The 12,503-nt window shown below is 39.0% G+C and overlaps 2 long non-coding RNA genes across 2 annotated transcripts in view; both read left to right on the top strand.

The window, feature by feature from the left end:
* Window positions 1-5,133, top strand: part of LOC111927164 (uncharacterized) — a 74,506-nt gene extending 69,373 nt beyond the window's left edge. Inside the window, exons 5-6 of the long non-coding RNA XR_015283116.1 lie at window positions 1,108-1,209; window positions 3,235-5,133. This is a non-coding gene — a long non-coding RNA (uncharacterized LOC111927164). The remainder of the gene's footprint in view (window positions 1-1,107; window positions 1,210-3,234) is intronic.
* A 569-nt stretch (window positions 5,134-5,702) lies between these two features.
* Window positions 5,703-10,997, top strand: LOC147654782 (uncharacterized). The gene is made up of 2 exons (XR_015283117.1): window positions 5,703-5,919; window positions 6,905-10,997. It is a non-coding gene; the product is annotated as an uncharacterized LOC147654782 (long non-coding RNA).
* The last annotated feature ends 1,506 nt before the right edge of the window (window positions 10,998-12,503 follow it).

Raw genomic sequence — 12,503 nt, 5'->3', positions numbered from 1 at the left:
ACCTACTCTCACTATTCTTTTTAAATAAAATGAAAGTTATCTTAGAAAGATATAAAAAAGAAAACTAATAAAAAACCCCAGTAGCTATTCAAGGAACTCTAATTCTATTTGGTTTAAACAACAAAAGTATAAGAAAAGGGTAGGTCAGGTGGTGTTAATTGCTGATTCTAGGTGGGTTTTTTGGGTTTTTTCCCCCTCCATGCATGTATTGACACACATAGTGTTATCTAAAAGGACTATAAGAAACATCTTAGTCCATTAGCAGCACTAATCATTGGATAGCCTGTCTATAAGAAGAATTGCTTCTCTGAAAAATTGGTGCAAGCTGCTTATCCTTTGCATTCAAGTCAATGACAGTGTTGCTCACAGACAAGCTGTCCCAATGCAGCCATCCAGTATCCCTGAGATCTGTGAGGGAGCAGATTTTGTCCCTAAGGCTTTCCTTTGTAACTTTTGGATTAGCCTGCAAGAGCATAAACAGCACATAGCTTTGATGAGTGTTAAAAAGCCCAGCCAGTATCAGGGCTTCAACAAATGCATTTATGTGTGTGTGTGCACTGCTGCCAGGTGGTGCTTGGGTCTGCAGTTTGTTCTCTGGTCCTGATCACTGCACAAATCTTACTCACTCTTGAGCTCCCATTTAGAGTCAATCAGCTGCATCTCTTCTGAAATGAACCACAGGTGCAGCTCTTGGGGGAATCCCACTCCTGGGACAGCTACAAATAAGCACTGTGGCTAAGACTGCACAGTCCTGCATTTGTAATCTTCCAGGAGATTTTGCACTTGGTCATCTCCAGCACATGCAGGGCATGCAGGCGTAACAGCATAAAATCATAATGCTGATATGCTCCATCAGAGTCCTCATAGTGCTTCAGACCCTTTGAACTGAATAAACTACGCAGAAAATCATAACTGTCTAATGACCTGAGGATACCAAAGAGGGCCCAGGACCAAGTGCTGTGGAATGTGAATGCAGCCAGTGGCCTTCCCCTTTGGGTGAAAGAGCATTTTAGCAGGGTAAATATTTACCTACTCCAAGTATATGTCAGGCATGGCTAAAAGGAATTTGTGTATGAAAGACGATAATTAACATGATCAAGTATTCAGTATATTTTTCAGAGCTACTGATTATAGCAACTGATGCAAAGAGTCAGAAGAGTAACAGGCTGTGAGGTTCAGCAGATCTCAACCTCCTGGAAATTCCACATGGTAATTTCCCGTTTACTAAGAACAAGGTGCCAGGTCACTGCTAGTTTAGATTGGGGCATTAAGTATGACATACTATCACTATTTCAAAAACTGCATCTCTCTGACAGTTTCTATTTTTGTCTCCAAATTACAAGTGTGACACTGTGAATGCTGAAAACACAGGAAAGACATTTACTTTGGTTTTTCTGTAACAGAAAAAGAGGCCTTTTGGAATTATATTTGCAGTCAAAGAAGCTGAATGTTTTGTCCATCAGATCTCCACAGAGGTTTCTTCTCCTGTAATATATTTATCCTGCTTGGTGGGATTTTTTTTGGAGTCATATTTCAGTATGATATAATTTTTAAGGCAGGCCAGGGAAAGACAGAAATGTCCTGGTTCATTGAACATTTACATAGGGAGATGTCTATAGTCCTGTCAAAATAAGACACTCTCGTAAGTCCCATTCTGCAAGCAAGAACATGTGCTTATCATATCCTGAACTGTGAAGATGATCAACTCATTTGCTAGTGTTTGTTAATCTTACATCACTGCCTTGCAATTCTAATAAATGTTCCCTCATCTTTCTCTCACATCTTATTGCTTACATCCTGAGGTGCAGGAGAGTGTGTATTTATTTCATTGGACTGCAGACATGCCTCTATGGAAATGCCTCTGCATAATTATTGGACTAGATGATCTTGAAGGTCTTTTCCAACTGAAACAATTCTTTGATTCCAACAGCTGCAGAGAAACTGTATATGAGATATTTTGTCAAGTCATTGATAAGCACAAAGGACTCTGATTTCCAGAAGTACTGCTGTGAGACATCTTTAGTCACTGAAAACCTGATTCCACAAAGCAAGGAAATCATCTCAGTGCTTTAATGTGATGGAGGATTTTCCTAGGAAACTTTTAGGAGCCCCTGAGGGTCTCTTCCACCACATTAAAGATGCAGTTTAGCTGCACCTGCAACCTATTAAGATTGCTGTTTCAATCCGGATGGCAGGCCACCAAGATTAAATCTGATCAAGGTTCCTTACCCCCACACGGCTCAATACATTTTAGAGACTGAACAGAAATCACTTTTTCATGGTGCATAATGAAAAGGAAGGACAAAGCTAAAAAACTAGCCATGGGGGGTGTTCACCAGCCAAGCATATTCTTAAAAAATTAAATGCTGATAAATTCTTTTTCTGGATTTCAGTATGTCATTTCATGACACACTTTCCCTGTTTTTATATTTGCATAATGAAAAGCTGAAGAAATTGAAAAGTTTTGAGCTGAAAAATGTCTTTTTCAGAGCAGAAAAGCAAACCCAGTGGCTTCTTGAATGGTTAAAAGTAAATCTTGTATCTTCAAAAGTTGTTTACGTGCTTCATATCTTCAAGCCAGAAAGCATAACCCACAAAGCCGGACTTGTCCCCATGACCCACTGACTTTTTGACATCTTGAGGTCATGCATCCAAAGCATGCACAAGCAGGAAACGCAGGGCTTCTTCCAACCACATCCTGGTGTGTCTGTAGTGTAAATTAGAGCTGGGAGAGCTCTGGGAAAATTCATCTGGCAAGCACGCTATGTTTTTTTTTCCTTTTTCTTATAAATTGTGCTAAAGGGTTTGAGCTTAGTCTGAATCTAATTAAAATTAATGAGAATTAAATGTAAAGGAAAAAAAACAGAAATCACTCATAAATAATTGGTGGTAGGGACGGAAAACCTGTATATTGAGAAGTCACTTAGCAGGAACCTCCTGTACCTCAGGACTGATGTAAGGGATAAGATGCAAGAGAAAGATGAGGGAACATTTATTAGAATTGCAATGCAGTGATGTAAGAGAAACACATACTAGCAAATCAGCTGTTCATCTAAATCATTCAGGATAAGATATGCACACATTTTTGCTTGTGGAATGGAACTTATGAGGCTGTCTGTTTGGTGGTTTTTTTTGACAGAACTACAGACATTTCAATTTCCAATCCAAAAAGAGACCATCTTCTTTTTTTTTTTTTTTTTTTACTTATCTAACAATTTACTTATCTCACAACAGCATTAATTCTCTGCCAGTCATATCCCTGTCATGTCAGCCAAAGCTGGAAGGAATTACTCAGATGTCACTGATCCCCACTGAGAACATACTACTGAAGTGTCTCAGATTGCTCTTAAAAATAATCATCTTTTATGAGGCCTATGTGAACAAGAAGCAAACAAGTAAAATGAGACATAAAGGAAAAAGCAGAAAGTGTAAAGGCCTTCTATCAGCATTTGGCTTCAGGATAGAGTCAGCTGAGATTCAAAGAAAGTAAATTATCTCATCCTATATGATTCTTATCTCTGCTCCAGTATAAAAATTAATAATATGAAATTTTAAGGTGGCTATCTGAAGATGAGGCTACTGAACATGGTGCCACCAGGCTGTAGAATAAGTAACATGGAAGAATGGGGTAATATGATATTTAAAAAAAGGAAGATTGCTGAGATTAATTTCCACATAAATGAAGCAAAATCAGATAGAACCATATTTCCTGCACTGGCATAATTTCTGAGTGGCACAAAAGAATTGTTGGTACAATTGAGATATCAATTAAATGGATTGGGAAAAGAATTATCTTACCTGCACCAAAGAGGAAAGGAATACACAGAGGCTGTAAATTCGAAAATTCCCTGAAGAAACAACTTGGGAAGAAGGACTAATGCTATAGCATTTTTAGTTTTGTTTACAAAGCAAAAGCTGGTGCAAGTCCAGCTTGAAAAATGCAATAAAAATTTTACATGTTTGCAAGTTCTAAGTACTGCAGTACTGAAGCACCCAACTGTTCAGACCTTGAAGATTTCAGCTGGGTAGATCATCACATTTATGATCTATTGATATGGAATGAAGGTTGCCAGCAATACACAAGACTAATACTGATGTTCAGTGAAATCTCCAACTGACAAGAGCAAGATGTCAAACTGGACAGAAAGAGATGAAGCTCAAAGAACACAAGTTCAGTAATAATGGATAAGGCTGATGTGTGGGATCAGAAAAATAGAGATGATCTCAGCCTTGGTACATCCCATCACAGCCAACCTATTCTTTTGACCAATCAGCAGCACAGCAAATGTTTCTGGAATCTACTTACCTCTTTCTGACTATTCAGAGTGGAGTTCTTCCACTCATAACGCAATGTTGCAAGCTCACGTTCTGAGTTCATTGTCTGATTTGATGTAATACAGAAAAGTTCCATCAGCTGCAAATCAGCAGTGCCATAACTAGCATAAAGATGTTGCTTTATGACAGCTTTGTTGTATTTTTCAAAAGATTGAGGAGAGAGGTCTGACTGATGTCATTCAAGACGTGCTGCAAATACTGAAATTTTAATATTAAAATTCTATAATGCAGCTCTGCCCAGATGTTATTTATTAGAAATAGACTGTTGTTTTCTTCATTTGTGTATTTTTATTTGGCAGCTCTTTTAATCTTTCCTCTAAGTAAAAAGTAAAAATGCCTTTAAATCCTAGATGTCTGGAATAGCTGCACTCAGTGCAGTGCAGAGGGTTTTACAGTACATGAAAGGGTGCCTGTAAATGTGAGCTGAGCAAGAAGCCCTCTGTGCACAGCATCCCAGGAACAGCAGCAAGTGTGTCAGTGACAGCACAGAAGAAATTTTCCATGACTGTGTTTGGAGCTCTCACAAGTCTAACATAACCGTACCTGCAGATTACAGTACTCAAGAAATTTGAAGGCAATAAAGAGGTCATGCAAATGGAAAGATATTTAAAGACTTCTGAATAAGATTTCTGTTTCTCCTATACAGATGAATTAAACCAACTTTAGAGAAAGGTAGAAAGGCTTTGCCTGCAAGAAAATTTTGCTTGTGACAAATAAATGAATAATGAGGAAAGCTTTGTTAGGTGATTTGTTTGATCTATAGAGGTTATAAAGGGTATATTAAACTAATAATTCAAATTCCTAGTGTTCACTGGTTTTACTTCTGTCTTTGTGTTAGAGAATAAGTCAGGAAGCTACTTCTCTCATAGCACATTTGAGCTAGTATCAGTCACCGCTTGACTGGCCTGTGTATTTCATGAAAGGCAGTACTATGAGGTGCATTTTTTTCCTACTCACTGTAAGCAGCTGAGCCTGAGACTTTTTAAAATGACATTGAAGAGACATAAACATCAAGTATGGTACTGAGGAATGCCAGGAAATAAGAATTGAAGACCGACTGCCTATAAAACCTAAACAAATGTTTCCATCAGTAAAATGTGTAAAACAGTTTCAGAAACATGATGCAATTAACAGTTTCTTATGAATGTGCAATGGTTTACTACAGTTCTCAAATCAACACTTTGAATTTTCTTGCAATTTTGGGAGTCAGGTCACATATCTTCTTGGCAGATAGTGTGTGGGTATCTTAGCAATGATTGCATTTCCTGGAGCGTACCATGCACTCACTGCAACACAGCACAAGTGTGAAAGAGGGTTATTATCAGGCTTAAATCAGTAACTCCTGTGGGTGGAACTATTATAAAAACGAGCCATTTAACACTTTGCAGCATTACTGCACATCCAGCTTTGCTGTCCAGTCAGTTTCTCTACTACAATGCACCATTATTGCTGGCTTGGGCAGAAACTGTATTTCCAGTTGTTGGTCATCTATGATTACGTGTAAGTTTATGTCTGCCATAGCGTGTTGCAAATGCTTAGCCCTTCATCTGTTACAGCTGTTTGCAGAGCTGCCTTATCAGCCAGGTAAGAAATAATCCTCCTTTCCAAATGATTATTGATTTCAGGCCAAAGCGAAATACATTAAAACCCCCTACAATAGCTGTTTCGCTCTTTTTTTGTTGGATCAGCTGGTTTTCTTAATACTGTATTTCCAATGGGGTTGAACACTTGGTGCCACAGTTTTCTGGCCCAAATGTGATTAAAAAAAAAAAAAAAATTATATTTCTGTGTCTTCCCCCAACACATTTAGCTCACATTTTTCTTCCTTTCCCCTTCCCTTTCCCTTTTCCTTTGAAAGTAGTGTTCTCAGTACTCCTGTACTAGCAGTTCCCTCCAGGACCCTCATTCTCAGATTCAATGCCAAAAGTGTATGTGATATGTATAAGGACGTGTACACTCCATTCTTCCTTTCACTAGCAGCACATGCAGTCAGAGAAGGCAATCCTTGCAGTTATAGCCACAGGAGTAAGGCTTGCCAGTCTTGACCCTTGGGCATACCAGTCTTCCTCCAGCAGCTCAACCCAAATGCTGGCATGAGAAGGCTCAGCAGAATTGGTCTTACCCCTGGTAAACCTGCTCACCTTGCTGAAAAATACGTTGTTCTCAAAGGGGGTATTAAGGTGCTTGGTTTGTGTTGGTCCTTCTGTGTCATGCCAAAGGTAAGGTAACAAAGAAAAAGTCTGACAAAAGGGCCAGTTGAGACCTGTATCAACCACCTAAAAAGAAAATTATGGTGTTTGATCCACTGTTTTCATCTTGGGATGCATCACTGTGAAAGGAGTATCTCTATGGAAGAATAGCAGAGCTGTTTTTCTCCTCTTTATTAAGGACATGAAGGAAAGGGACAGGAGACTTCAGGGCAGGTCAGCTAGCGCAGCTGAGGATCTGCATCAGGAGACAAATCTTGCAGATGGCATCAGGATCAAAAAGAACCAGTTTTTTTTTATTTTATTTTATCAAGTTAAAATGGTTTTGTAGAATACTAAATCCTGGATCTATCTGATTATAGATGCCTCAGGAAAGGCTGAGGGAGCTGGGTCTGTTCAGCCTTGAGAAGAGGTGACTGAGAGGGGACTCATCAGTGTCTGTCAGTATCTGAAGGGTGATGTTGACAGGACAGAGCCAGTTTCTGCTCAGTGGTGCCCAGCAACAGGACAAGAGGCAATGGGCAGAAACTGATGCACAGGAAGTTCCACCTGAACATGAGTCAGGACGTCTTGGGTGACCAAGCACTGGAATAAGTTGCCCAAAGTGGATGTGAAGTCTCTCTCACTGGAGATATCCAAGAACTACCTGGACACAATCCTGGGCTGTGTGCTCTAGGATCACCCTGCTTGAGGACAGGAGTTGGATCAGATGATCCACTGTGGTCTCGTGCTGCCTGACCCATGCTGTGATTCTCTTGCCAGTGAAATTTCTGTGTCAGTGACAAGAACAAGTTTATGTCTCCCACTTCATCCCCCTCAGACACACTTCTGGTCACACAGAGATGTGTCTCTTCAGGATTAATATCTCCCTTCACAGTAAAGGAAGGGTAACTCCAGCCACAGTACACCATACCTCTTCAAGGTTTGCTCTTCAGCAGGGAAAGGTTACGGCCCAGCAGGATCCCTGAAGAGAGGTGTGAGGAGCAGTGAAGTGTCCTGGTGGAAGAAGATTCCTGGGCTGTGTATCTGCCCTCAGCTCTGTGCCAAAGCCACAGTGGGACTTTTCCTGAGTTCAGAATTTCAACCTATGTTAGAAACAAAGGATTTCAATTTTCCTTTAGGTAAATTCTACCCTTAATGAGTATGGATGTGACCCTTTTATGGAGAAAAAATGACAGCACCAGTACGTTGAGATGAGCTTTCAAAGTGATTCAACTGAATTGTTTTTCTAAAAATATAAAAGCAAAACCAAACCAAACCAAAAAAAAAGCTACAATTTTGAAAGCAGATAAGAGTCTGCCTTCAGAACTTAAAAATGGTTCATAAATATATTTACAGATATTAAAAAAGAATGCCCAATAGATAGAAAAGTCTTCTTCAACATAAAGCTACTATTTTTTTTTTTTTTAAATTTGATTAATATTTTCTGTAATTTTCCAAGTGTACTTGGGACCAAAACAAAATGTTACAAAATTCAAACCCATAATCAAAAATAAGTTATTTACACTCTTTTGTGATTACTTTCTCAAGTCTGACTGACATGGTATTTTGAGCTCACAACATTACCAGGTGGAGCAGTATTGCAGCAGTACGTATTATTTCTCAGATCATTCCTTCATTTTCTGGTATCCCCTCTTCCCCCACGACCCTTTTGCTCTTTCTTGGCTACCTCCCAAAATAATTCTCTTCTGTTTTCTTTTTTGCTGACAGTTTCCATTTAAAAGACCTTGGTTTCTGCCCCTTTGTATTCATTACAGAATATAAATCAGAAGATCTCTGATTAGCTTACTTCCTTGTTTTTTGTAGCCAGGATGATGTCAGTACAGCTTAGGGAATGAAGATTATTGGTTACATTGTGGGCTCTCTGCTAGCCAAGTCCAGAGAAGCTCAGTGTTCAAAAGAGTGGAAACTTGATGTAAACAACTATAATTTATATTGGTTGGAATCATGGTGAGAAAGAAAATTTGCATGCTGGATGTGAATGTGTTTTGTGGTCAGGCATGGGTTTAGCCCAAGCAAGAAGTAAAACTTAGTTAAAATGTCACAGCTCCCCTTTTGTTCTGCAGGAACCAACCTCTGGTGTACTTAGTGACTCATCTGTTGAAAGGTGTGTTTGGAAATACTCTCAGAACTGTTTCTTAAAATACTGACATGGAAAAGGTTCAGTCTCTTTCCTGATAAAACAACTTAATTTAAGATTCACAAGATTCACAAACCCTCAGGAGGATTTAGTGTTGCCACAAAGACTGGCTCTTTAGTGGAGTGCTTGGTAGCATTCAGGTTCCTACAAAAGATACCTTGAGAATATTCTCAGGGCTTTTTCTTATCCATCTTGTATGGTTTGTTTTATCCAGCAGATATATTTAACGTTAGCCAAAAGAGTGATAATATTTAACAGCAAGGCTAACCTTTATCATCTGACAAGCCCAATTTGCTGCTTAAAGTCAAAATCGCATTCCATTAGGAAAAGTCACATCAAGTTATATCCCCACTGCTCTGTTTATTTATTGAGAAAGCATGTTCTCACCTTATTTCTCAAACCATTCTGATCTGTTTATTTTAAAATGAAGTACTCTCACAATGAAGAAACATAGATTGCATTTCCCCAAACATGAAATAAAATTTCTTTCCTCTCAGAGCAGTGCCAATGTTAGCACTCCAAAGCAGATTGAAATCAGTGAATCTTAGCCTTGCTTGTATCATTTCAGGGTCTCACCCAAGGCCCTGAGAAAGAAGTTTCTTTTTGTATTTCCCCCAGATCTTGGTGCCAGCCCCTCACACTGGAAGGGGTGGTTTTTGCAGGTCTGGGGGCCAGATGGTCATGGTGCTTGAGAGATGGGTCTGTATAACCCACCAGATGGGGACCCTCTGCAGTCGTGGGGTCTGCTCTATTGTCCAGCCACACTGGGCTGAGGGAACAGCTGTGAACAGCTTTCTCTCTCCATGGCCTGCATACCCATTTCCTGGTAAAAAACTAGCAACCTGCACAGACAGGCAAATAAACCAAAACAAACCTTTGACACTGAGTTACAGCAAACCTTCTGACAGAAGGCAGTTTACTTAGCTCACCTTGAAATGATGAGGTGTTGCAGTGAGCTTTTACGCCTGCATTCTGAAAGGATTTCAAACCCCCTTGTCAGGGTTGTGCTCCTGTGCTTCGTGCAGAGGTTTTACACTAAATATGGTAGGGTCTGAAGGCTACTTGCTCAAGGCTGCAGGTCTTCAGTGCTACACTTCATCTCTAAATGGCTGAGATTCTGTGAGCATTTTAGTAAAGAGGAAACAAGAAAATAATATTCAGTGGCCTTTCACTTTGCTGGTAGTTATTAGAAGCTTTGTTATTTATAATCACAGTGGAAAGGGATATTATACTATTTTTCCCATTTGAATATGGACAAATTTCCTTCCCCCACCTCCCACCCACCCCAAAAACAGTCATTCCACTTTGAGACCTAAATCTGAAGATTTCTGAATATGGCTTATTTTTCTGGGTCATGATGCCTCTATAAACGGAGTTTAATGGAGCTGATGTCTGACTGGGGTTCTTGAAAGTTAAGAAGAAACTTTGGGGTTACAGGAATCTTTGCATGATTCAGCTCAGAGAGTCATCAAGTACTTTCTTTTAGTTTAAGAGTACAAGAAATTAGAAGAATACTTTCACCTGAACCAATTGCATAATCTGCACTGACTGGCTTCTCATTCTTGAGTCTCAAGTGAGCAGAACTTTGCTTGTAGAATGCCACAGATTTTGTCTGGCTTTTATTTTGTAAAAGCACATTTAGAGTAATTTAATAAATACATTTAATTCATTTAATAAAGTAGAATTATTTTTTCATTAGCTGTAGACAATGTTGAGGACCATATTATATGATTAATAAATAGCAAAAGATTAAATTTAGAGAGACATGCATGGTTATTCATAGACATGTATTGTTTGGAAATAAAGAGTCAAACACTGTTTTTTGTTGTTCAGCCTTACACATATTGCCAAAATGCCACAGGCTTTTAATTATTAGCACACAGAAGATAGGACATAAGACATGAAGTAAATCCCAACTTACAGTGAGGATTTTGTAATCATTTCCTATCAGGCAACCAAGAATATCAGTACTGAAGCAGTCAGGCCAAATGAAAAAGAAACTGCAGAAACTGCCTCTTATTCAAGCTCTGAATTTCAAAGCAAATCTGTATAAGTATTCAAGGCCATTGCATGAGGCTTTGAGCAAGCTGGTCTAGAGCAAGGTGTCTGTGCCCATGGCACAGCTACAGCAACACGGTTGCAGCTAGATGGTTTTTGAGGACCTTTCCAACTCAAACCATTCTATGGTGTTATAATCAGTCAAAAAATAAAAATAAAAAAAAATCATAGAATCACTGGAAAATCTCTTAGGTCATTGGGTGCAAACATTAGTCTATTATCCGACATATTCTGTGTGGTTATTCCTACCTACAAGGCATAACAGGGCAGGAAAATTTCACTTTTTTGTATGAGCAAAAAACAAACTCCTCAGCTGATGAAAGCAACTGAGAATTTGGGGTATGAAGGGCTGATAACTCTCCCAGTTGAAGGATGCCAGCTTCTCTAGGCTACCATTTTTAAATGGCCTTAGCTTGGTATGGAAATGAAAATTGCTAAATACTGCTCAAAATCACCTGTGGGAATGCCTACATGACTGACAGGGGAAGGTAAACATGCTCTGCCTCTGCCTCTGAAGGAAGCCTGTTTTGCAACCTTTGCCTTCCTCTGACACCAGGCTGACACTTCCCCTGGGCACACGGACTTGCATGGCAAGAACTGTGTGGTTCTGGGCCTATAAACAGACACAAGGGCTCTTAAGCCCCACCATTTATAGGTTAGTCTGTTGAAAACATTCTTGTTGGAGATTAAAGGCTTAAGATACCTATGTTGCCAAGAAAGCTACCATGAGTTTCTCAAATTAAACATAAACATTCACCTCACCTCACTGTAAATACTGTGGTCAATTATGCTAAACCTTGGCTTTTCTGTAAACAAGTATTTTGATAGTGAAATTGGAAGTCATCACTGCTGATACATAGGGTTAGACCACTAGGTCTGATAAAATCAGAGCTTAGCCATAAGTTTCATTCTCTCTTATTAAATTTTAAAATTAGTACTTGTGCAAACTGAAGCAACTCTTCTTTAGTAATATATGCATTTTCTCTTTCACAAAGGTTTCTCCAAATTTCAACATACCAGGACAAATAATTTAACTTAAGGGATGAGAAGACAATGGAAGGCGAATAGAAGGATTGCCACATCAATAAATTAAAAACACCTTATGAAAATGCATGATCACAAACTGGAATGCAACTTTTCCTTATTTTTTCCATCTATAGTTCCTTTCAAAAAAGAAATAAAAAAGTGGTGGCTGAAAAATGTAGTTAAAATATTTATTATACATCATCATACCAACTGCAAAGTCTTACCAAAACTTTGGTTTTTTTTGCCCCAGAGATCTTAAATATACAGTGAAACTCACTAAATTACTATCTAGCACAGAATTGGTCAAAATACTAAATTAAACTTTTATTTTCAGTTAAATGTTGGAAAATTTTAAAAAATTATTAACAAGAGGGTTAATTTCTCTGCTAGCTGTGCAGTTTAGAGAAATTATCAAGCCACTGGTTCTCATGAAATGAGAATGAAAGGCTCAAATTTCTGCATTATGTTTCTCAGACTGGCACTTAAGGATACAACTTTCTTATTGATCTAACCATCCACTCACCAAATCCATCTCTCTCCAATGTGTAGAGAAGGATGTTGTGGGCAACCATGTCAAAGGCTTTACAGGAGTCCAGATAAATGATGTCTCTAACTCTTATCTGCTGATGCAGTCCCTCCAGCACAGAAAGCCTCTAGGCTACTAAGGCAGGTCTTGCCCTTGGTGAAGCTGTAATGGCTGTCCCAAATCTTTTCCCTGCCCTTCATGTGCCTTAAAA

This window comes from Cyanistes caeruleus, chromosome 2, assembly GCF_971803275.1.
Source record: "Cyanistes caeruleus chromosome 2, bCyaCae1.hap1.1, whole genome shotgun sequence".
NCBI lineage: Eukaryota > Metazoa > Chordata > Aves > Passeriformes > Paridae > Cyanistes > Cyanistes caeruleus.
Note: the sequence above shows the minus strand (reverse complement) of the source record. Positions and strands in the feature narration are given on the sequence as shown.